The sequence below is a fragment of the Canis lupus genome, chromosome 1, assembly GCF_003254725.2.
Source record: "Canis lupus dingo isolate Sandy chromosome 1, ASM325472v2, whole genome shotgun sequence".
Taxonomy (NCBI): Eukaryota; Metazoa; Chordata; class Mammalia; order Carnivora; family Canidae; genus Canis; species Canis lupus.
Window position 1 is genome coordinate 5221137 of NC_064243.1, and position 26730 is coordinate 5247866.

Here is a 26730-nt window from a genome sequence, read left to right on the forward strand (position 1 = left end):
CAGAAAGAATATTTTATTTTTCCTTTAGTGTTAGAAGTTTTACTGAAGTGTGTCCTTTCAAAGGGGGGAGGGAAAGGGAAAGAGTTTTACCTCCTTCACATCATTTTTCTACTGTTTCGGTCTGGTTTCCATGCCCCACTGGCAGGCAGCAGGATGCGCTATGACCTCCCAGGGATGCAGGGCTCGCGGTGTGATTGTGCCCTGCGGCCACGTGTGACCTCCGGCCAGTCACTTAGCCCCTGGGGGTTTCCAATTTTATAAAATTGGCACAATGATCCGATAACATTATTCTAATATTATCTAATAGATGCATATGCATCTCATATTACCCACTAGAGATGGTGCATCATTTTGAAATCCGTAAAGAACAATGCAGACACGGGGGCATCTCTTTCCTCTCCATGTCTTGTATCTTTAGAATATTTTCAAGATTGAGTTTTCGCTCACTTCTTTTAGTCTTTGGGAAATCCCTTTGCTGGCCACCTGAGACCATCCCGTGCGTTCGTGGTTTTGATCTACTGCATGTTCCAGCCTCTAAACCTTCGCTCTCGGGACCTTCAGATTAATGTTTACTCTATTCCTCCTCCTCCAGCATCTCCTCCTCCCCTCTGTTCCTCTGCTGTTGCTTTGTCCCCACTGCAGACTCTTGTCTTGCTTCTTCCACATGCATCCACCTGTTCCTTCCTTCTCTCAGCTTCTGTTTTGCAAGTACTAGAAATATCTAAAATCTAAAATTAAATCATTCTCCTCCATGGATGTACTCCCTCTGCTTATCACTGCAGGTTTAGTGCTCCTGCACACTTCCCCAGTGGCCACGCTCATCTGCTCACATGGCTTGACTAGTCCCAGCTAGACTTCTGTCTTACAGCCCAGAGTTACCTCGGGAGCTCCCAACCCGACTCCCCACCAGCACGTGTCTGGGGATCCCTTGCTCCCACTGCCAGCTACACACACACTCAGGCTGAGCTGTGCTGCTTCTTTTCCAAAACCTGCTCCCAAAGAGCAAAGCCTGAGGGGAACCCTCTCCTTCCCCGCCTCCTGGAGGTATTCTGTCAGCCACTCCTGGAATGTTTGTTCTCAGGTCTGTTTATGGCTCTCCAGACACCCTGTCAGGACTCTGTTCAGATCCTCCCCATCTTTTTTTTTTTTTTTTTAAAGATTTTGTTTTTTATTTATTCATGAGAGACACAGAGCGAGAGAGAGAGGCAGAGAGAGAAGCAGGCTCCATGCAGGGAGCCCGATGTGGGACTCGATCCCAGGACTCCAGGATCACACCCCGGGCTGCAGGCGGCACTAAACCGCTGCGCCACTGGGGCTGCCCCCCTCCCCATCTTTTGATGAGATAATGTCTCTGTGCTATCTGGTCCTGGACTTGCTTCAGTATAACATGCCCTCCTCAGCTTCGGCCCGAGCCAGCATTACCATCACACAACTCTGAGCATTCCACACCCCGCTAGAGGCCCCACAATAGCTTCCAGGGGCCGAGCTCCATACTCAGTCAGGGTCCACCAGCTCGCAGGCACGCAGGGGACAAAGTGAGTGTTCTTGAGTGTCTGAGCCATTTGACTTGGGATGGGGACGAGAGCTTTTTGTCATATTATCAGGGTGCTCTGAAATCCTCAAAGGTAGGTCACTGATCTATAGGACTGACCTCCAGCTTCTTCCCATAGACTATAAGATCCTCCTTGGCATGTCCCTGTTACATCTCCTATCTCATCTTTTGCCACTTTTCACTTTGTACTTGGTATTTCCAGCATGTTCTTTCTCACTTTTTGTCTTATATATGCTATTCCCTCTGCTGAGAGAAATCCTTATCCTTGGCTAACTTTCCTTGGCCCTTTAAGGATTAACTCTAATGTTTATTCCAGAGAAATCTTGTCTAGCCTCCAGATCTGGTAACCTTATTTCTTCCTGTCCTCCTGTGCTCTCATAGCACCTGTTCAGCTGTTCACACCTCTGATTGTGCACGCACCTGTGTGCTCTGTGGGTGCTAGATGGTAAACACTTTCAGATGGAATATATGTCTGCATTCTCAATGCCTCACTTGCAGTGCCCAGCACATAGTAACAGCTCATGTTTCAGAGGCTGTGCCTTCCTCATACTGAAACATACTTTTGAGAAAGGGTCTGGAGAGGTTTGCCCCTTGGTGTTCACCTCAGAAGACCCAGTCAGGGTGTGAGCTCCTGGATCACATGAAGGCCGTGATTATCGAGGGACCCCTTTGACTAATTTTGTCTTTTGTGTAATTTGATTTGAGTGCTCCTTGTGAGAAGACTACCTAGTTGTTACCCAGCAGGGAGTACACTCATGGAAGTATTATAGACTACAGAATGTTACTTAATTCATGTAATTAGGTAAACATGACACCACACCACCCTCGCACACGCGTGTCCTTTGAGAAAGGAGAGGTGAAAGTTCTGGGACAGGTGCAGAGAGCATCATTAGTGTTAACTATGGAGTGTTCTCCATAGTGTTCTCTACACTTCTAGGCTTCCTAAAGTCAGAGCAGTTGCCCAAGGGTTGGATTTGTCCTGTGGGTGGCATATCCTGGAGATGGGGAAACCCTCTGGTGGTCATGACAGGTGGTGTGTCCCTGCTTCTCAGCCACTAGATACTGCTTTCCTTACCTGTTGAGGACACCTGTGGTCTTGTTATTGCCATGCAGAATAAGTGTGTGTGTGTGTGTGTGTGGTCGGGGGTAGCAAGATGAACAGCATACTTATATGTTGCATATCCCTCTGTGGCCTGCAGGGCAGTCATAGTTACACATTGATCCTCCTACTAATAGCCCTTTACTATGGGCTGGGATAGTGACCATCCCTTCATACAAAAAAGGAAGGGTGCTAAGTGTGATTATGATTTTCCCAAGGCCACATAGCTTCTAAGTGGGCCAGCTGGGACTTGATGTCATGTCTTCTGGCTCTAAAACCAGTGTTGCCTCTCATGGAAGACTTGTCAGTTGCACCCAATGAGCTTCTCAGGAATTATCTACCGCTCCATGTCACATAACACTTCAAATGCTTTCCTCTAGTAGGGAAATGGTGGCATTCCAAAGTGGTTACTGTGGGTGTTAAATGTTTAGCTCTCAAGTAACACCCAAATGTGCCTCAGTGTTGAACTAGAGGGCTCTGTTAAAGTTAGACAAATGAGCAAATTAGGGTAAGTGTGGGACAGTTCATTCCACTGTGGTGCTGTGGTCGATGACATGACATTTACAAGCAGTCAGGGGTGGAGCTTTTGACATGTCATGCCTTCACCCCTGCCCCGTGCATAGTCCTCTTCCTTACCCTATTGTTTCACCACTAACTCTTGTCATCCCTCAACCAATGAGTAAGTCAGGGGTATCAAGTAACCTTGTGAATGGGGGACTGTCCTTTATCCAGTGGAAGGTTACTAAGGGAGTAGAAGCCATGGTCCCTGGGGTGAGGAAGGTTTATGGTCCAGCCTTTCCTAATGTAAAGGGCAGCTTTTAGACTCGGGAGTGGATTTTGATATCAAATAACATCAAGACTACTTCTACCCTGTGAAAACAAGTTCAGTTTCTGTCAGTAAATAGCATGAACATTCAAACAATTTACTGGGAACTGTGGAGCATGGCTATTACATAGAAACAGTCCATTAATTAGAATTCACCAATATCAGCCACATCTGTAACATGATGGCATTGATGGATCTAATTTAGATATCCTCTCAACTCTATTTCAAACAAGATTCTAGTCCAATGGTGACATGATCTTTCTGTGTCCTTTTCTAGGCAATTAATGAATCTCTGAGAACTTCCTTAAAATGTGTGATTGCCATCTGTCTGCTTGCAGTACAACCACAGTGTAGCCATTTTCATGCATTCTGATTTATCTTCAGTGTTATTAGTAGTTACAGCGTGTCCTCTAAATAGGGCTGTGTTACTCCAATGTTTGGGTGGGTAGCTTTTCTGCATTGCTATCTTCGATAGGAGTCCATAGGAAGTTTCATTTATTTGTGGGCATTTGCATAGCTGACATGAAGATAGGCGGCCACAAAAGATCAGATCTGACGGACGCCACAACTCTAAAAAGGTAATAAGAACATTTTTTCAAGGCTGTCTGTAATCACCGTTGCACCTGAAAAACCAGACTACATTTTCTGAACAGCATTAAATTCTGACAGCTTGTAAAAGTCACATTTATTCTTGCTTCACATCAGGAGTTAGTGGACAGGTTTATTTCAACCATCATGTTGAGCTGATAAAGTAAGAGAGGTGGAGAAAGGAAAACATGTTCACTACTTTTATAGCTCTGAAGTTAATGGCTTAAAAAATGTGTGCACCCACTTTTTTTTTGATGGTTCATGGGAAAAACAGTGCCTCAAGTTATACTAATGTTGTCATGGTGATTTCATGAAGGCTCTTTTCATCTTATGGCTGTAGATCTACCCACAGGCATTGCCGAGGCAGCCTGAGACCATCATTCAGGAGCTCCTGGCCTCAAGGGATATATACCGGTGGTATTTGTGTACTGGCAGTATTGTCAGCCACTGCACAATGGGCTTTCCCGCCAGAGAATTTAACTCCAGAGTAGATAAATTCTCAGCTTTCACAAAAGGGAGTAGGAATGGAACATAATACAAGGGGTAGGCAGATGTGCCTAGAAAAGAAAGAGAAAAAGAATTGAGTGCAAACAATTTCTGAAGAAGCTGAAGTGGAACCTAACAAGGTTAGGTTAATAAAACCTAAAGGTTTTATTTTCTTGAGTATTCAGGCTCTCCACCCACTTTGCAATGTGTGCTATCAAGTGAAGGACACATGACGCATTTCCCTAGTCACTTATTCTCTGGGACCTGCATGTGGCTGCTATATGCCCAGGAGAGCCAAAGGCAGCACCCCTGGTCTGATGGGACACAAGAGGGCTGAACCTGCTCCCTGCGTGTGGCATGTGGAAGTGCCTTTTAAGGCCCTCACTTCTCCTAGGGCTGTGTGGAGAGCTAAAGACGTCTAGTCGCTTTCAAAAACATTCCTTATAGAAATCCTTCTACCATCACCACTCTATGAGAAGTCCAGGAGGTTTTCTTTTTTCTTCCAGCAACTGTGACTTTTCACTTAAATGGAATTAGAGGTGACATGATTAATATTTTAGAATTAAAAGAAATTGTAATGGCCATAAATGTAAACTCTAAAGGTAAAATGATGAACTACTTACTCCAAAATAAAGTGAGAATAATGTTTATTCTCTGCAAGCACAATCAGAAGGATTATGAACCCCTTGCCCCCTCACCCCTCATTCCATGGTGCCAGTTCACCTTGGAATTCATAGCAGCTGGTCACAGCTGGTTGTGGACATCAGGGACTGTAGTGGTTCATAGAGCCTGAATGGTTCCCAAATCTCACAGTCTCGCAACCTGAATCCAAATGGTTAAATATAGGTGACCCTCGGCCACAAGACCCAGGTGATGGGGGCGGGGGGAGCTTTCATTTCACAGATTCCTATAAACAAGTTGCTTATAAAAAAGTGAAAAGAGTTGTGGTCCTGTCAGGGCTTTTGACGAAAGACCTACTGCAGTTGGGGAGAACCAAGTGAAGCAGAATTTAATGTTCCCATTAAAGTGTTTGAAATTTTTATTCATGTAAGAAAAATGCCTTTGCTGAAAGATAGTTTGAGGCAATAAACAACAATATGGAGAAAACTCTGAATTTAAAGCAGGTTTTAAAGAGACTACTTTCCACAGGCAAGTTTGCCAGCATCTTGGAAGAACCCCCGAGAGCTCAATTTAAAATTCACAAAAGTATACTGGATTTCAAGTTCCTGAGTTCAGCCAGTGGGGAAAGCTGATCTTGAGGGAGGAGAAAGCTGATGTTATGGGATAATAGTCATCCTGTAGTGTGACTAAAATCTCTCAAGTGACAGAGGCACTCGGTCTTGTCAAAAGACCCTAGACGCAATGCAGAAGTGTGGGAGTGCATGAGGGGCAGCCTATCATGTCAAGTATGGGTAGGGAGAGACAATGAAGAAGGTAGGGGAAGGCAGACCAGACATGGAGGTGCAGCAAGACCTGGGGCTCAAAAACACGGGGTCCTGGGTTGTGGACATCAGGGACTATGCAGAAAAGCTCAAGAGTAGGACTAGAATGTTGGAATCAAGGAATGAGAAAAGGAAACAAAAGGAAAAAATATTTTGTCCTGATATAAGAGAGAAGGCTCTCAACTAAAGGACCATTCCCAATATCGTGGCACACATGAACTGTCCAGCAAGATCATATGTACTTATGGGCGCTGAACAAGTCAATGTATAAATGTAAGACATGTTTTTGGCAATTGAAATTTATAAAAATAAGACATTTGTGCTATGCTTTAGCTTCTAAAGAACTAGTTGGAGAAAGGCTCAGCCCTGCCAGAGAAACTTAGTGGTGATTCCACCTCACTGGAAAAAACCAACAAACACAAATACTATTCATTGCCTTAAAATGCAAGTGGTGACTCTAGGAGATACAGTGCCCTGGTTGCAGAGATGAATGGAAAGAAACAACTGTCTTCAAAAGTGACTGAAAAGTTGTGAGTTTTGGAACACAAATGTCAATTTAAATCATGATAAGGGAAGTTGTGGTTAGCAACTGTCAGTAGAATTTTATTTACAGGATGAGATTGCAACTAATAGAGGCAATAGTGGGGAAGAAAGTTCATGAAGTCATCTGAATGTGATAGATACCTAAGAAATATTTCAGTGATGAAGAATAAACAGCACTGTCTGCAATAAAAAGGGAATCAGATATAATCTGGGTGATTAGAAAGACTGTCTTTGAGTAAATTATGCCAAATCATGATTTAGAGAGCCCAAGTAGATAATTCTCTATTTCTGCTGAGTTTACGAGAAATTGTATGGTTGTTTGGAAATATCTTCAGTAATAGGTTGCAATAGCGTATAGCAAACAGTGGAAACGAACAGGTCAGAGACACTGGGGACATTAACAATGCTATTTATAAAGGAAGAGAAGTAAAATATTAAAGAATACTCCCTCCAATACTGTTGGAATTAATTTCTGAGAGGCTGCCCACAAACGCCTGATTGCTGATGTTAAGGCCCCTTCCTGATTCACATTCTGCCCAGCTTCTGAGAGGCATTCAGGTTTGCTGCACATTAGATGCCGGCATCCACCAGCCTCCTACCACTGCCTCTCTTCTCACTCTCCTTGGATGACTGATGGCTTCCAGAAACCTTTTCTTTCAACTTCATGTCTCTATACCTTTCCAGATAGCTACCCTAGTAGTCGTTGTGACCTCTGTGCAAAGATTTGACCATGGCCTCCATCGCTCATTGACATGTGCTTGTGGCCCAAAACTCTAGAGAAAGAGCTCAGCACTGAGATGCTCTATTTGGAGTGTAGCAATGAATGGGTTAAGCAGGGAGGTGTGGGAGGGATAGACTTCTGGAAACCTGGAGTTCTGGACAGGCACACTGCAGGTGGTGAGGTCTGCCTGGAGCAGGGGGCAGGGGTGGGGAGGGGACACAGCTGGAGAGTTGGGTAGGGATGAACTGATACACAGCCCTGCTTGCTGTTGTAAGGAACTGGGATTTTGTCATGAGGACTATCAGGAACTGTTGAGGGATCTTAATGAGAGCTATGGTGTGTTTAGGTTTGCCTTTTAGAAGCATTACTTTGGTGGCAGAGAGGAGAATGGCATGAAAGGGGTCATACTGGAAGCCAGGGGATCAGTGCAGCCTCGGTGAGAGATGTCAGCAGCCTAAGCTCAGGTGCTGGCCACGTGGATTTAAGTGATACTCAGGAGAGTGAGTGGAAGATCTATAATCAGTTGGATGTAGGCATGGCAAGGGAAGTAGAGGGTCCAGAGTGACCGTCAGAATTCTGGCTGGGGAATTTGAGAAGATGGTTGACACTTCTCATCAGAAGAAGGAAAATGTAAAGGAGGTGGATGTTGAGGAACAAGATGAAGAATTCAAACCAGCCTCATTCTCTCTCTCTCTCTCTCTTTCTGGTGTGACATCTCAGAAGGACTTGTATAACAAATAGTATAAATGCAGTATATGAAAGATCACTGATGGAGCAAAATTCTTGTCTTTGAATTAAAACCCAATTCTACAAGCATAAGTTTCCTGTCTTCTCTCTCACGTATGCATGGGCATGTGCACACACACACACACACACACACACACATACACACACTTGCTTGGGAAGAAACAGGAATTGGATTCATTTACCATTTCAATGACATGCCCTTGAGAAAAGTCATTTTTTTCCCCATGGATCTTCCATATACCATCTGGGATGCCCACACACTTCCTCAAGTGTGGAGATGCTCTATGTGGCATTGGCACTTTTTTAGGGTGAGTAATTTTGTAGGTCTGCTGTTTACATCAATGGTTTTGCTGTCCTAGGCTCAAAGAACTTTGGGTACAGAATGTCTTGTCAAGTTACTGTTCTTAAAAGGCTTGACATCAGATCAAGGAGAGCCTTCAAAATGTGAAGTTCAGTTGAAATTATTTTAGCTAGCTGAGTTTTTTTATATCTTGGTAAGCTTCCATTAACACATTTTGGATTCCCACGAACCCATACATTTATGTCCTCATGGTTCTGTATTTTAACGAGGTCTCCACTGACTTCTTATCCTTTCCATTGAATTATTTGTATTGTCAGTCACTTCTTCAACGTTTTGCAGAAGTGTCACACTCCTGCTGATTAGCCCTGGATGTGCCCCAGTTTGTGGGCATCCCTTGCCTACTACCTATACTGTGGCTTCCAGAACTGGGTAGTGATCAGGGTGGGACTGACCCACTCAGGCCAGAGTGGACTCCCTTCTTCTCATGAATACTGGATTACAACCATTGAGCTCTGAGGTGGGTTCATTTGCACCGTTGACTCATCTTAAGCACGAAGTTGACTAGAACTTCAGTATCTTTTCATAGATGTTGCTTCTTACTCACATCTCCCCCATCCAGATTAATTTTGATTCCAGGAACTAGACTTTACACTTATCTATAGACTTGGTATATGGTTCCAGCCTATGGTTTATAAAAACAGCAGAATATAAAATGTAAGGCACAATAATAAATATAACTAAGCTTGTAATTTATTATATGAAACTATGCCCAATGTTTAGCATATTTTATATTGAACACTAGGCATCAAATATAAATATAAAATTATAAAAATAGTAAGATTCAAAACTAAAGTAATACATACTCCAACACATACATGCATGTGTGCGTATATGTAATGTGCATGTGTGTGTGTGTGTGTATATACTTGGCAGCAAGCAGGGTTCGGTAAGAAGGGGACTGGGACATTTTTCTCTCGGTAAGGAGGTGACTGAGACACTGATTGGAGGCAGGAACCTTGCTGGGCCATGCTGTGCTGCTTAGAACCCAACCCTGTGGTCCTGAGAACCCATCAGTGCAGTGTGTAAGCACAGGTTGCCTGAAGAGGAGGGTAGAGAGCAGAAGGGGCAGGGACAAAGGGGACACTTGGGAAGGGTGAGTGGGAGATACAGGAGTCCAAAGCAAAGGCAAAGGTTTCACAGACTCATCTTGGACATCCCACAAGTCACCCAACCTCTGACTCCCAGGTGTCTCACTGGTAAAATAAGGACACTGGAGTATGGCTGCAAGGGTGAGAGAGGCACTGTGAAAATTGTCAAGCACTCAGCAGATGCCTGCTGCAACAGGGTGGCCCAGGGTCAGATGCTTAACTGACTGAGCCCCCCAGACATCCCAACTACAGGATGTATTTAACTTGTAGAAACTTAAACTGTAAAAAAAAAAAAAAAAGAAACTTAAGTTTTAGATTTTTGTGTGTGTGCACTTGAACAAAAACATGACTGTAGTAGATTTTATAGTTGCACCAACACAGCAATCTAAAAAAATAATTTGCAAAGACTCAATCATTCCATTGGCCACATCCCTAAAAATCATTTTGTAGAAGATCCTGCAAACAAATCCAAGTGTATCATGAGTCAGAAAACTGAGTTACGTTGATAGATTGTGTTGCCTTCAGTTGTATTCTGAAGAGGAAAGGGCTTCATGAGGCCCCAGAGTTCTCTGGGAGACATACGTGCACTGTGCCCTGGCATCTGAGCAGAGGCTGCCTTTGTCTTCCACCAAGGGGAATTGCTGTCAGGAGCCACAGATCTCCCAAACATGAAACGGTGGCCAGTGCCCACTGTAAACTTGGGGGGCCCCTTGCGCTCACTCTAGTTGGATGGTTCTACACCAGTGCCACCTTCAGCAGGCATTTCCACATTGCATATGAGGCTGTTGTGGTGGTCACAGGGGCTTCTGAGGGTTGTGCCATTTGTGTTTTTAATTTCTTCTTGTTGCAATAGTTTGATTTTGAAGCTCAGCTGTGGGTGCTTGGGGACAAGCTTCACATTTTGTGTGTCTGTGTCTTTGTCAGGCCACCGCAGGGCTCTCGAGTTATGCCAGGGCAGAAGTCTGCCTGTATGGGGGTAGCAGTCTGGGGGATTAGGATGGGTTGTTGATTCACAGTGGGAGAGGGATCTGGCTCAGGGCTTGCTCATTGTCAAACACTTGTGCATAGTGTCTGTTACACACTGGGTGACAAAGTGTGTGGGGGATATAAGAATAAATAAGACCTTCTTCCCCTCAAGTTGCATACATTTCAGGGGGACAGAGGGATAGATAAACCAAAGGCAACGTGGAGTTATGTCCAGGTGCTGTGGGTCTTCAGAGGAGGTGTGGGGTTGAGAGGTAAGTTCCAGAGGAGAGCCCCTGTGGAGAAGAGAGTATGTCCCGAGACCTGGGTCTGAAGAGAACATGGTGCGTTGGGAGGAATGGTAGTGTTCAGCGTGTCTGAGCATAGATTTCATGTGGTGGGGTGTGGGGAGCTACCAGCCTGGAGAGAGAGGATGGGTCTTAACATCATGGCCTTTGAAAGAGAGATGAGAATGTTTCATTCTGTGGGGTGATATGGATGCATTGAAGTGTTTTAATCAGGGATAAAATGATCAGACATTTGCAAGGCCTCCTTCCAGAATTCACTCAAGAGACCAAATTACAGATCTGAAGATTGCTTGATGAGTAAAAAAATATTAGAGTCAAGGAGAAGAATAATGTGAAGAAACACTCCCAACCAAGTAGGCTGGTGAGAGGGGTTGCGTCTCTGTGGCCCAGTTGTGGGACATGCTGCCTGAAGAACAGATGCGGCCAGGCAAAACTCTTCCAGCTATCAAGAACAGCCTCCTTTCTGGATAATTCCTGCCTCCAGGGCCTGTGTCACTATTGCTTCCCTGTGCTCCATTCCCAAGATTAGTGCCTCTTTTGTATCCATCTCTTGTTAGATTGGCATTTTCCCAATGAGCTCTCAGGCTCCATCATTAGCGATATGCCCTGATTCTGTTTCTTTGGGTGGGTGACCATGAGAATGTTGGGAAAAGCCCCTGTAGGTTAGCAATAAGCACCAAAAATAACGAATGCTTGAATGAATGAATGAATGAATGAATGAATGAATGAGGGAAACCGGATTGGATGAGAAGCAGCAGGGGGTGGGCAATGAAACACTTGAAATGTGAAGTAGGGGCACTTAGGTTTGATTTCTTCTCTTGCGTTTATTGTTTGACTTTGGGTGAATGATGACATTTATTGGGGCCATAGATTTCTTGCATAGAATATAGTTGATGGGGCTGTCTTCATACAGTTGCTGGTAAGACTGGATGAGTTCATGTCTTGGAGAATGCTTTGTCAATTGTTGCTTTACAACATAAAAATAAAGTGTGTATTAAAGTGCTTATATTTTTACAAAAAATTATTAGCACGTTTTGCATTTAATCTTCAAGATAATTCTTTTTTATACACAAGAAAACTGAGACTCCAGAAGGTGAGTTGTCTTGGTCATGACCCAGAAGCCATGAAGGTGGACACAAAATGGGCTTCTAGACCTGGATTCTGGCTGCCACACTGCTCAGCTTCTTAATGCAAACCAGAGGCTCATTTAACTGGCTTCCACCACTAAATCAAGAACTCTGTGTACTTTTCTCCCTTGGAATTGGAAGTGCAGACACTTAATTATAACTTTTGATTGCTTGAAATTATAGGGCTGTAGAGTTACTGGCACATGTTTCTGAGGAAAATCATATTCTAAATCCTGAAATAATCATCTCTGTTTTTTCATATTCAAGATGGACGCAGGGAATTTGGCACCATTCGTCATAAATTCACAGTGTTTCCTGGGATGACTTGCAAGCTTTGAAACTAACTCTTTGGACATAGGCAGTGGATTGTACGTACATGTTTCATATTTATCTTCCATGACTGATTGAAAGCTCCGTGAAGGAAGACCTGTGACGTCCTATTCATAGCTGTATTCAACAACCCAGCACACAAAACCAATTCTTGATCAATGAGTGAATAAGATACATTGCCCTCTACTATATCTCCTCCATTGAGAATGTGCCTACCCAGGGATACCCCTTTTATTTTATGATAGGCACTCTATTAATTTGCTAGGGCTGCCATAACAAAGTGCCACAGACTGGCTGGTCCAAAGGATAGCAAATCATTGTCTCCGTTCTGGAGGTAGGAAGTCCAAGATCAAGGTTCCAGAAGGTTGGTTCCTTCTGGGGCTGTGAAAAAGAATATATTTCATGTTTCTCTCTCTCCTAGCTTCTGGGGCTAGCTAGCAGCGTTTGGTATTTCTTTCTGTTTGAAGCATCACTCTCATCTCTGCCTTCATCTTCATGGGGCATTCTAACTCTATGTATGTCTGTGTCCAGATTCCTTGTCTTATAAGGACACTGGTCATAGTGGATTAAGATCCACCCTTGGGACGCCTGGGTGGGTCAGTGGTTGAGCATCTGCCTTCAGCCCAGGGCATGATCCTGGGGTCCTGGGATCGAGTCCCACATCATGCTCCCTGCGAGGACCCTGCTTCTCCCTCTGCCTGTGTCTCTGCCTCTCCCTCTCTGTCCCTCATGAATAAATAAATAAATCTTAAGAAAAAAAGACTGACACTGATGATTTCATTTTAACTCAACTACCTCTGCAAAGACCCTGTAGCCAAGTAAGGTCAGACTGGGTGATACTGGGGGTTAAGACCCAATATACCTTATTCAATCTATAATAGCTATCATGTTTTCTTCTTATTTTTATTTCATTTTCTGCAATTTTGTGAGTCCTTTAAGTGGACATTAAATGTCATTTGTAAATCCAAAACAAACAAACAAACAAACCATTGACAAGATGGGGAAAGAATAAAGAAGATTGATAAAAGGACCAATAACACTATCCTCATCTCCATTCATAGGATACATAGAGCAGACCCAATGTTGGGTATGGGGTGGGGTCTCACCACAGTCTGTGACAGCTTCCTTCCTATGTGGCCTACTTCTTGGGCTTCAGGTATTCAAGTCAGTTTGTAATAGTGATCCCTGTCCACAGGACCACCTGGGTTGCACCCCAGCCAGTCCCATTGTATCTAGAAAATCTACCCCTCTGTTTTTCCCCCCTCTAGTAGAGATGATTCTGGAAGGAATGGAGAGCCCTATGCTATTTTTATTTCAAAAATAGAAAATAAAATCTTTCATTTCACCTGCTGGGTTTTGCTTTCTTGTTCAAGTGAAACAGATCACTGTCTGCCTCATGAAACAAGTGCTCTTCTCTCATAAATGGCAGACTTACATTCAATGGCATCAGATCAATACCAATTTCATATTTAGGCCTGGGGATTATTCCCCAGCAAGGTGGGATGGGGCAGGGCATTCTGTCTGCTGCTAGAATTGTTGGCATATGTCTCACATGAGAGGCCAGAGGACCAAATGTTTCCCTAAACAGTGTCTTTAGGGGTACTGAGCTGATACCTCTGTCACAAGAGAAAATACTAAGGTCATACCCATGAAAAGGAATTCTTCCTTCACAGATTTTTATTAGCCATAGATTTTCAGTCTGGAACTCTAACACATGAAGAGGGAGAAGCTAAAATAACTAGAGGCAACAAACCAACTAAGGATAGGTGAGTGGACTATGAGTGTGTCTTGTCTAATGAGTGTTGGTGGGGCTGTACTCAAGACTGCTCTGAGGGAGAGGCTCTGGGTGCAGCACAAAATGAACTTGGGATTTATGGAAGAGGAATAGACAGTAGTTAAGGGACACATTTTTACCAAATGTGAAAAGTTCTCAGAAGTTCTTCTATATAAACAACTCAGATATTTTCAACAGAGCTCTAAGATAACAGGTAACTATACCTAAAATGAAAGGAATGAATTATTTTTTTAAGACATGTGGATAGAAAATTGCTTTTCCTCTCAGATTGACATTGGCAAGCTCTGCTCCTCCTGGTTATGAAACAGTTACCAGGCAGGACTAGGGGTTTTGAATCAGGCAGATGGGAGGGTCATATGGGGTCCTGGGGTGTGTTGAGAAATAGCAGCCTCCTGGGGGATTGTTGGGTGATGGAGGGGAGCCTGAGGAGGCTGAATTCAGCTCTTGGGGAATGCTTCCACCCCACTGGGCAGAGATCAATTCAAAAAGAGCCTCAATCAAGTTGAACCTTATGAATATGACTTTCTGAAGGCCAAAAAATTGATTATCAGCAATTTTACATGCTTATCATCATACCCCACCCCACCCCAGCCCCAATTAGGAATTATAGTAAATGCACTAATGTTCTAAAGTCCTTTTATAAGTGGGCAAGAGAAAATATGTGTATGGAGGTCCATGTCAGCGTTCTCCAGAGAAACAAAACCAAGCTATAGCTCTCCCTTGCTCTCTCTCTCTCTCTTCTGAGAGATTTATTATAAGGAATGGATCACGTGTTTGCAGACACAGAGAAGTTCCATAATATGCCATCTGCAAGCCAGAGACCCAGGAAAGCTGCTGGTGTAAGTCCTAGACCAATGGCAGAAAACCAATGTCCAGGTCAAGAAGTCAGGCAGAGAGAACAAATTCTCCCTTCCTCTGTTCTTGTTCTAGGCAGGCCTTCAACATATTGGATGATACCTCCTTTGCTGGGGAGGTCTTCTTTACTCAATCTTTGGATTCAGATGTCAATCTCATTTGGAAACACCCTCACAGATACACCTAGAAATAATATTTAACCAAATATCTGGCACCCTAAGATCCAGTGAACTGGATGCCAAATTAATATCACACCACAGAAGAGGTGTGCTTTGCTGGTGATGAGTCAACTTCACTGGTCTGCTGTCCACAGCTGCCCCTACTTTCTCTGACCCCAATAGCTGTTAATCAACAGCTTTTCACAGTCAAAGGTACAGAGCAATTGCTCAAACTGCTAAATTCCAGGAAAAGATTCTTAAGAATATCTGGTTATCTAAAGACTCCAAAAGTGCATCATACCTTATTTATCACATTTGTTTCCTATCAGAATTCCCAGTTTCTCCCAAATTCCCATTTATAATTTAGTTGACCTAAAATAAAACCATTATGGCAAGAATTAGTCATTGAGTACGAGGGTATGAGTGGTTATCTTAAACTTCCTTGATAATATTTGCTCTATATTATTGTCAAGAGGTTAGACCCTGTAGTCAGCCTTCCTGGGTTTGAATCCTGGATTTTGCACTTACTTCTTGTGTGACCTTTAGCAAGTTATTTATCTTCTCTCTGCCTCAAGAGAGAAGTCCTCACCTGTGGACTTCTCTGATGAACTTTGCTTGGGAGGTACTTTGAAGAAAGAGTTCTTCATCAATGACATCTTGCCTATTCCTGTCCCTAATGCCAAAAACTGACTTCCTAGAAGAACATGGGTATTCTATCAATCTAAAGCACATTGAGTGTCTACCTTGTGCCAGGATATGGATATTCTTCATCTCTCATGCCTACCATTTGCCATCTCTACTCTCTAAATGGGACTTCAGCTCATAGAAGTCAAGTGCTTCACAGAGTGTTAGAGCTGGTTTGCAGCAGCCTTGAGGTCTAGATCCTGGTGCTAGAATTCCAGATCCAATGTTCTACCCACCACACCGCCATCAGCTATCCACTCACGACAGGCGGCTGGGTGCTGGGACACTTACAGGTGGTGTCATGGCTCAGGACAAAGGGAGGAGCCTAAGCTCTGGTGGGCACCCCCTCTGGTTCCACAGTTTGGGGCAGCTGGCTGTTCAGTCTTTATGAGCTTCAGATATGTTAGACATTCTACTAATCTCTTCTAAAAGTGGGAATTTTGTACTAAAGTTTGTATCAGTGACTTACTATATAAGTGCATGGATTGTTATAGGCATTCCCTTATGAGCCTTTTGCAATTTTTCCCTTTCTTCTTCAGCATCTTCTGGCATCTCCCGTACTCCCACCATGCACTGACATTGCGATGAGCTTTGAGACATTTGGAATGAGGCCTTTGTGTATGAAATTAAATGTCAACCTGCTTGAGTTGCTTCCAAATTTCCCCAGGAAACCTATGCTGGCATTTAGTTTCTGATTAATATTATCCTCTCTGAAACTTTTAAAGCCCAATATACTTTTCTTAAAAGTTTTTTTTTAAAGACCTGGAAAATTCATGCTCGAAAATTTACTATACAACCTCGATCTGTGCACTCTTGAAGAGTGTGAGGTGCTGGGTGCTTGTGTGTCAGGTCCATATGTGCACTTGGTCTGGTCTACCAATGTCAGCCAATTTAATGTCTAATAGTTCTCACGACCCTATTAGAGAATCAGTGTCATTTGCCTGCTTAAAGCTCTGGAAATCTTGAAGCATTTCCAAAGGTTGAGGTGTGTGTCCTCTCATCAACATGCGGGAGAAACACCCATGTTCTAGCACTTGATTTCTGGCTGACCATCTGTTCAGAATGGAGGATGCCTGTGATCTGCAGTCTTAGTCTTTCGAAATGTAGTTTCAGAGGGAAGATCTAAGGAGAATTAATGGTAAAAAAAAAAAAAAAAAAAAAGACATAAGGGATCATATTAATCAGTTTGCAGTCACTCAAACTTCAAAAAAAAAGTTCCTTTGAAAACAACTAATTTGCACTACTTCTCAGCCAGTAATGATTCTCCATGAATTATCAGCAGGAGTTTCACGTCAGAAGTCATACGCTGTAAGTGTAAGATTTTTAAACCTGTTTCATTGGCTTTAGTGCATAGAGACTAATTTTCTTCTCCCTTTACCTCCATCCTGCCTCTTTGAAGAAATTGTTGCAAAGAGGGATTTCCTTCATGACTAGCTTCAGGGTCATTTTCTGAAGACAGCTTTCCCCAAAACTCTTCCCTAGCACTATTTCAGGGACATTGCTTTTCTGACCAAAGTTGTCAAGGTCACCTGCCTGCAGCTTGTGCAGCTGCAACCAGTTATCCCAGATTCACCTGAGGTGGGAGCAGGCCTTTACAGGAGCACAGAGCACAGAGCCAGGGGGGAGACAGGGAGGACCCGGCTCACCTTGAGCTGGTGTAGAGGGCGGCATCGCATGAAAGAGCTCTCCAGGTACGGTGACTAGACTTCCGGGTTATGCCCTTGGACTTACTGTCAGGACCTGATATTGCGAAGGGGTTTTGGAACAAACAGACCATTTGTTCTCATTTAATTGCATTTTTTATGAGTAAGCTTACAGAAAGGGACTCCTAAAAGTCTATTTGGTGAAATCTGACTTTCCCTAAATGATAGAAGAATCTTAGCAGGATCATCATTCTATGGCCTCAAGATGATAACTCCATGAAATTACAACACTGGATGAAGAAACAGAAAAAAAAAAAAAATCCCAAGTAGGACTAAGTCTTTTATGTTGTATTTAATCTTTGTGAAGTAGGGCTAATGCCTTCAAATCATGATGTTTAGAGGCACCACCTGGTTGACACAAGTGACACAAGTTGACACAAGTTTGGAACAAGTGATAAAAATGTGGACTGTATGAGGCTGGGATCTGTTCTGGTGGAGGCCTTCCCAAGCAGGGGTCTGCAGTGGTTCAAGGGGGTGCTGGTCTCTGGGAATGAGAAGAGCAGCTTCTGATTGCACAGCTGGATCTTTGCTCCCCCTACCTGCTTGTTCATATTCTCTATTATAAGCGTATTTATAAAGTATCTCATTATTAGAGCACTTCAAATATATATAGTCTTGCGAGGCTAAGTTAGGACTGGTTATCGGAGGATGTATACATAGACGTGTTCACTTGCTTAATTTGCCCTGTTTGATTCATCTGTTTGATCTCAAGTAAACTGCAAGACCTTTCATTTCAGCCAGTAGGGGACCCATCCTAAAGATAATGAAAACTATTTTCTATTGCAGATAAACCCTGCACTGCGTTATGGATCTTCACCTTTCCTTCTTGATAGTTGAGAAAAAATGAGGCCCAGAGTTGAGAAGCGATTGTCATGGGGTTACTCAGCCAGCCACTAGTTTAACCAGAACAAGACCCCCATCTTATTATATCCCTCCACTGACCACTTTCTTACTCCCTTACCGACTTCCATCTTGCACTGTATTGCTGAGGCTATCACGAGTAGAGATCCTTGCAAAACGATCTCTTTACTGCATTTCCTTGTTGCTCAAATTTTTACAGATTCAAGATGTTCTTTGAAAAGAGAACTTTCCTGAAGTAAGCAAGAATTCCAGTAATGCCCCAAGGCAGACATTTTTTTTTTTTCTTTTTTGGCTTCAGCTTCCTACTGACTCATGTCCCTTGATAACTGAGTTCTTCTGTACCAAGAACTTTAATTATTTTTATCACTGGTTCTTCAACCATTCTTTGGCCTGATTTGTTTGGTTTTCTTGGGTGCTTGGCCATAAAGCTGGAACCCTGGGAGCGAGGAGACACGCTCCACTGTTTACACTCTTCTTAGCCAGCACTAACGGTGGCCCACGGATATTGTAGCTTGAGACAATTTTCTTGGCTGGTAACTTACATAGAATTTGTGGGAATTCAGAATTTCTGAGCAAAACCATTCAAAATTATTTCCTCCCTTTGTCACTTTCAAGAGCTGGTCTCAGCATAAGGAAATAGACTCCAGTGACAACTCAGTGGTCTTTGGGAAGGAATGCTCTGGATGATGAAAGTAGCTGCCAGGGGACTTTTCACGTTAAAGGAAACAGAGCAGGAGGTGAGTGCTGGGAAATGAAAATACAACGTTTTTGTGTGTGTAGCTTGTACTTAGGGTTTCTCTCATCACAAACACAGATGTGTATGCCCACAATGTAAGGTGACATTCAGGGTAGGTAGTGATCAGTGTGCAGAGGCCAGGGACACTCAGCGGGGACCCTCGCAAGTGGCACTCTTGGAGAGGGACACCCTTCCTTTCTCAAGAATTGTCTCTTCAGTCGGTAAATCAAAGGAACATCCAGTAGATTCTTAAGAGGGGCTGGAGAAGCCCTGGGGGGCAGTGGCTATTTACTCAGGAAAAAGGAAACATTGATTTTTGACAGTCAATTTTGTCCTGTTCAGTGGAGTGCCAGGACCAGCTTGTACCAACGCTTGAGGACCGCTTGTTACCTTTCCAGGAATTTTGTGAGCTGGTTTTTTAATCACAGCAGTTAATCACATGTTAAATAATGTAAACTTGTATTAAAAATACGCACAAGTGATAAATACCCCAAACTCGACGGTCATCATTTATTTTAATACACTTAACTGTTACTTGTGCTTGTGAGGTTGTTCAAGCCTCTCATGTCGGGATGGTGGAAGTGCTGTGTGATGGTTGACTACTGTGCATCTCTTCCCCATTCCCTGTTTAGTGACATGTTTTCACCCTGAAATTGGTTGGCTATAAACTGAGCTTTCCTCCCAGTCTGTGAATGGCCAAACTGGTTCATTCTGGCTGGGTATGTGCCCGGCTCCTTCTATGGATTTCTTTTTGTGCTGAGCCATCTCTGCTTACCAGGACTTACCAGTAACTTGGCTGCGGATGTCGCTGAGATGATAGAAGCCATGAATTGTATCTTGTGTAGACTGTAGACCCCAATCACTAAATACAGGAGTTTTTTCTGCAGAGTCCCACCCCACTGCCCCCATATAGTTGGTTACTCTGTCTTCCTAAAGCTCTCTCCTTCACTGACTTGTTGGTCACCAGATTTCACTGGTTCTTCGAACTGTTTGTCAACTCTTTCTCCATCCATAATCTTTGTCCTAAAACTAGGAGTTTCTGCTCTGGTCTCTTTTGCTGAATCCCAGGCACTCTCCTTAGGATTCATGCAAACATCTCTGGTGGACTGGACAACTCAGTGTCACCAATACAGAACCAGTTACACCTCTCCTGCCCAAAAATACAGGCTTTGCTTTTGACTTGTCTGTAGTTATTAGTGGGAGATCAATTTCCCTAGTCCCTCGGTCTCAAAAGCCTTGGTCATCTCTAACTATTTGTGACATAGTTTTTGTGTGTTCATCTCTTCTCTTCCAGATGATAAGCTTTCAGGGAAGGTCACTGTTGATTTTACTCTTGATGCCTTCTATGCAATGGCTGGCTTGAAAAACAGTGAGTATGTTTTGCTACTTTAAGGTATATAATTCATTTTGAGATAATATCTTATTTAAATGTCCTATAACATGGAGGGGGGGGGGGTACAAACACTCCTTTATTTCAAGTGGACAAGGTTTTATTAGAAGAGGGAACTTTTCAGTGGGAGCTTAAACCACCATGTCTATGTGAACAGAAGCCACTGAAGTGACTTGAAAGGGGACATTTTGTTTATCTGCTGTTGGCTAGTGGATATGGGGAAAAAGTATTTGTGTGGTGTCTCTACCAGAGAAGATTGAGAAGTTGTTTCCCTGGCCATTCATCACGGAGCCTGGCTCCCCTCACAAAGAGGGAGGCGCTGCAGGAAACCTGGAGAGAGTCCCTGCCTTCTGGTTGCATCAGCCTGTAAATGTTTTAACTGGTGGCCCCTCCTCATGTCCTTGCTCACATCCCAGTCTGTGGGAAGTCAGGGGAGGGTGAGACCCTACTGCCCATCTCTTAGACTCCTCCATGGCTTTGTCTGTCCCCAGGGCTAAGCACTCCCAATGAGGTTCAGAGAATCCACGTCACGGTTTCAGAATACATGGATTTTTCCTTTGATCATCCCCTTTTCTTTCTAACCTACATTTTAGGTAGCTGTGTTTATCCGAATTCAATTTTAACACGCAGTACTTTGAAGATGAGGTTATTTCGATATTCGTGAAATCGTGGGATGATTCAAAGAAAGAAGCCTATAAACGGTGGTTGCTTGAGTGAGTGAACACTGACATACATGGTGAGGGTCAGAGGAAAAGCAAGGAGAAAACTGTGAGATTTGATTAACAAATGTGGAATTGCGGAAAAGAAAACATACTTTCAGAAAAGACAAAAACAAACCCCACCATCAAGGTATGTCTGTTCCAGTTCTTATAGAAACTGAGCAGCATCTATGGAGACAGCACTGAGGTAGGATTTGGGTAAACGAACACATTTTCAAAGGATGCTCATGTATGTGTTTAATGTAATTGTACTAGATGTTTTATAAACAGGATATTTATAATTTCAGTACCCACCATTCATAAAATAGGTACTATTTCAATCAGTCCTCCTGAGAACCTCATGATTTGTGTTGTCATCCTGACTCATAGCTGAGATTGTGAAGACTGAGGCTGGGTAAGACATCACGACCCGGGCCTTGTGGTCGTGAGCAGAGAGCTGGGGTCTAAGCCCATCAGCTCATTCCTAGCTGTGGTATGGGGTCTTCTGATAGTGCTTTGCCTGAACATGCTAAGTGGGTCCCGAGATAAATATGTGGGAATTTGCTGGGGAAAGAGCAAGCAGATATCTTCTATTTATAGAAACTTATATTTCTATTCTATAGAAACTTATAATCTTATTTAAAAACAAAACATTTTTCATGCATTTCACAAAATAAATTAGAAGTTGTGATTCCTATCTTAAACATCCTCAAGAAGTAGCAAAGACCATTTTAAAAGAGGTATGTGGGGTCTGGGTTTCTGTTTGGAGAATAAGACATACATTAGGCACCAGTGTGTATATATTCAACGGGCTTATAATGAAAGCTACATTTGTGAGCCACAGAAGCTCCCTCTTCAATCTTAAAAGAATATGTAATTTTTACTGAATGTCTTTGATTTAGCACAACCCTTTTGTCAATCCCTGATGTCCTTGAGGATGCTCTAGCTGATTCCTGGTTTTATCTATTGGCTTCTCTCTCTCACTATGTCTCTCTTTGTCTCTCTATCTCTCTGTGTCTCTGTATCTCTGCCTCTCTCTCTCTCTCCACCTCTGTCTCTCTCCCTCTCTCTCCCTACCTCTTTCTCCCTCTCTCATCTGCCTTGGGGAAGAAGGAGCTTTGCAGCCCCTTACATGGATGGAGGACCCCGCAGACACCTGGGAGAGCCCAGACCAGACTGGATAGAGGCCGACTCCCAGCAGCACTGGCTCCACACCGCGTCTAGTTTTATTTTATTCAGCATCCCTAAGTTGATCAGCATAAGACTTGGTATTTAATGACTCCAGGCATTTCTCTGAACATCACAATAATCATTGATCAAGTCACATCTTTCTTTCCTACTCAAGCTTCTGAAAGCAGTGATGTGTTGCCACCTGTGCCCACTGAGGGCTTTCCAAGGGGGTGCAGCCGACCCCCACCAGATCCTGCCCATGCCTCACGCCCCCCCCACACCTGGAGCCAGCGTCCATGGCCCCCACAGCCTCCTGGGGGGACTTGGCAAAGGACAAATATAAATTAGAAAGAAGAGGCTTAAGCCTCCCTGTTGAAAATAAGGGAAAAGACTTATACCCCCTCCTTTTTGTTTTAGATCAGTTACCTTAGAAAACATGTCATTATAAATTCTTTCTCCTCTCTTTGAAGTGTGTATAAATCCTTTCACAGACTAGAAAGGTCTCTGGCCAGCATTAATGCCCAGGATTGCCTTTCTTGAGCACTGGAAAGGGAAGAAGCACCCCCATCTCCCAGTTCCTGGGGGAGGCTAGGAGTCTAACTCCCGCGGGAGCTTGCTCCAAGTTGCAAAGCTACCTCCTGTCATAAAAGTATGAGAAGCTTGTTCTTCCTCTGAACTAGAGCCACCTACCTAACACAGATGGTCACCCCAGGGCCAGGGACTCTAGGAGGAACTCTGTGTGACACATGGTACTGTCAAGTCCTCTACCTGAGGACTAGTTATCGTTTACCTTGAGAACACTTATGTAGTGTGTTGTATCTGCTTGGCCATGCTCCAGGTGAGATTTCTTTCTCTTTTTGGGATCTCTTAGCGGATTGCTATGATCTGCATCACATTCTGGTTTCATGTTAACTCAATAATATAGGTGTTTTCTTTCCTTTCTACCTTTGCAGAGAGGGCTTCTGGGTTGGGAGGAGATTTTGCTTTTATTTCTATTTCCCCAACCAGGGATAGGGGAGCATCTGGGGGAGTACTGGTCCTATTGGCAGAGAGAAGCCAGACTCCTTTGGAGTCTTAGGAGGTCCTCATGTTTCCATCTGTGCATGCCTCTCTTCCCTGGCTGCATCTAAGGCACCGGGGGACAGGGTGCTAACACGCTCCACTCAGATTCCCCGAGTCTTCTTTCTAGGACCCTCTCTGAGACAGATGGTCTGTGCCTACACCCCACATTTCCTGGGGAGGGATCCTTTCCCCACACCATCTTTAGTTAGCTCCCCTCTCCATTTTCCAGACTCCCAGGGCATGTGAGTGAACGACTATAGGCTCAGTCATGTCCCCTCCAATTCCTATGTTGAAATCCTAACCCGCAGGACCTTAGAATACGCCTGTATTTGGAGAGAGTAGTTTTAGAGTGGTAATTAATTTAGGGTGGGCCCTTCAGGAGAAGCAAAAGGCTTCTTCCACTCTTTTTGATCCCGTGGCTGGTCCAAGAACTAAGTTGACATAAAACTGATGAGCAGGAGAAAAAAAATCAGTTTAAATTATACACATATTCATGGGAGTTTCACAAAAATATGAGACTCGGAGGCAGGTGGCCAGATGATTGAGACACATGCCACCCTGAGCTACTGTGAAGAACAGGGGCTTGGAGTTTGTAGGGGGAGAGGAGATTATGACAGAGTTTACCTTGCCTTGCAGACGAGAGTCTCTCAGGTAACAAAATTATCTCTGGGAGTTATCCTCCTTCTGGAACAGACACCTTGACTAATGGAAATTTCCTTTACAAAAGGGGAGACACAGGCTTTATTTTAAGCAGTTAGGGGGAGGTAAAGAGCTTTTTCTGTGTATTCTGGTTTCCCATCACCTTTAACTCAAAATAATTCACACACTAAAGTGGCATCTTCTGAACACTGTCAGCCCTAACCCAGCATGACTGGTGTCCTTGCAAGGGGGATTAGGACACAGATACACACCCAGGGAAAGCCACATGAAGACACAGAGTGAAGACTGCAAGCCAGGAGAAAAGGTCTTAGAAGGATCCCTGTGGCCACCTCGATCTCAGGCCTGCAGGCTCCAGCTGCGTGATGGAACAAGGGTGTGCCCTTCAAGCTGCCTAATCTGGGGTACTTTGTAACAGCAGGACCCCTCTCCCAGGCTAATACTATGGCTCAGGAGCATTTTCGAGTCACATCCTCTGCTTATCTTAATCATTCTACATACAAGTATCCTTAGTCGTACAAGGCCTCAGAAACTCAAGTTTTAATAGTATAAAAAATATAGACATATATTGATCTAAACAATCTTCTGGTGCCTTCTCTTTTGTTTCATCAGGGTGGGCATACAAATGTTTTAGCAGACATGGAAAGCTCTCCCTCTGTCCTGTTCTGTAGCAGGGCCTGCAGGTGCATCTCAGGGTTGTATCAGCCACCAGTGAAAGAGGTTATTTTCTTGTGCCCTTTTGCTGTTGTCTGTATGCTTTTGCAACAGGAAGTCTCTTCTGTCAGAACTGATTGTGAGTCTGTATTTTTGATGCCATGGTTCTTCTGTGTTAGAAACTGAGGTACAGAGGACATTTCACGTTTGGTTTTTACCTGCAATGACTTTTTGGTCCATCCTCCTTGTGGCGATTTTGGGGCCCATTCCAGCTGCCTGTTTAAAATAGTTCTGCGGGGGTGCACCCTGTTGATGGGGACAAGGCCTCGAGTGGGCAGGAGAGTGAAGATCTTGCTGCACCAGGTAAAAAACGCAACTTGGTGAAATTTGATTTGTGAATTGTGGACGAGTTCACTCCAGGCAGGAATAAAGCATTTGATTAAACTGCCATTTATGGGAATCATTAGACTCATGCTGTGCACGCTTGATTGCTTGTGTGCTTAAAGCTTGCATCTCATTTGTGATCCACTGTGTCAGGACTTTCGAGTGGAATGCAGCCTGTTGCTTCTTCCCTGTAGCTTGAGTTTATCAAACTTGCCCCATTTTGTTATTTTGTTCTACTTGGAGACAATAGTGAACACGTTGGTTGTGGAATCGCAGCAATGATCATAATATCATTTGATTAGAAAGCAGGGCAATTATCCAATCATCACTCTTTGTATAGCTAGCACGAGCCATGGTGCTTATGGAATACATAATATTTGGACGGCATTTTATTAATTAGCATTTCCTCCTGCTTGCCTGGGATGATGATTCGTGGGTTCTAAATGAATGTGAGTGCAGATGACAAAGAGCTGCCTCAGTGTCCCAGTTACCATGCCAACTATCTTATATTCACTTTCTGATGACATTCTTGATTGATTCTTTAGGGAACTCTGGTTACCACACAAGCTTAAGGCAGTCTTTTTTCTTGCTATCTTGACAACAACATTTCTCTTCTCTCCAAGGGCAATGCAAACTCATCTTCATGGTGGGTATTAGTTCAACCTGAGATTGTAACTTTTGTTATTGGATACTTATCAAAATTAAACAAATGATGTCATTTTTACACTGATCAAGATTGCTCTCTGGTATTGGGGCTTTGCCTCAAGGGAGCAATCAGAGCTGCGATTGTCCGCGTGGTCCGCTAGATGGAGCAACTGGAGAAAGCATTTGCATTCAGCTCTCGAAATGACTGAAGAAATAAATAATGGGGCTCTTGATGGGTCTGTGGATAAAGTAATGACTGTTTGCCTTCTTTGACAACTTTGGTAGAGATCTTGGGAGTAAAATGTCTGCCTGACAGCTTCTTATCTGTCCAGCACAAAATTAATTACATTTCTAGTTAAGCATATTAGGAGGAAATAGACTTCTGATTCAAATTTAGGCATGAATTTTATTTTATTTATTTCACTTTATTTTATTTACTTTTTAATTAGAGTAGTTCCTACTTTTCTGAAGGCAAAAGAGAAGTTAAAGAAAATGAAAGAATAATTCTTTGTTGTCTTCACTTGTATATATGAATGCAACCTTCCCCATGAGGTCTCTATCCTACTTGGCTTTAAGCTTAAGGTAGTAAAAACTTTTCATGCAAGATATTATCTCCCTGGTAATAGAGGCAATGAGCAGCCTGGGTATATTTGTGATGCTCAATACATATTCAATGTATAGCACTTATCTCCCATTAAACAAGCATTTTTATTGATGGATAATGATTGGGCCATCTAGCCAGTGGCATACAATTGCTGAAAGACAAAGCAGGGGAATCTCTGGATCCCAGTGAAGCAAACACGCCCTGAGATTAGACCATGGACCGCTCTCCATGTGCCCGGCTCTCATTCCCTACTCTAACCTACAAAAATGTTTCATTTTGATTGAGATGACTGCTGCTTAGAGCTTGTCCAGTCTAAGCTTTGATTCAGGTATTTAGCCAGTTGCTATTGGTTAGGGCATGTTTGTCAACCTTCTCGATGCTTTTATTTAACGTTTTACTGATACAGACCCTTTTATTGGCCAGAAGAGGCACCTCTTCAATAGTGAGCTTGGCCACTATCATGGGTAGATGTGAGGAAGTATGAACTCTTTGC

At 43.4% G+C, this 26730-nt stretch overlaps 1 long non-coding RNA gene across 1 annotated transcript in view; it reads left to right on the plus strand.

Annotated features, from left to right (window-relative positions):
* The window catches only part of LOC112643973 (uncharacterized), a 37351-nt gene extending 11548 nt beyond the window's left edge, over nt 1-25803 (plus strand). The window contains exons 2-5 of the long non-coding RNA XR_007411633.1: nt 18853-18974; nt 20268-20342; nt 20957-21076; nt 22175-25803. This is a non-coding gene — a long non-coding RNA (uncharacterized LOC112643973). The remainder of the gene's footprint in view (nt 1-18852; nt 18975-20267; nt 20343-20956; nt 21077-22174) is intronic.
* The last annotated feature ends 927 nt before the right edge of the window (nt 25804-26730 follow it).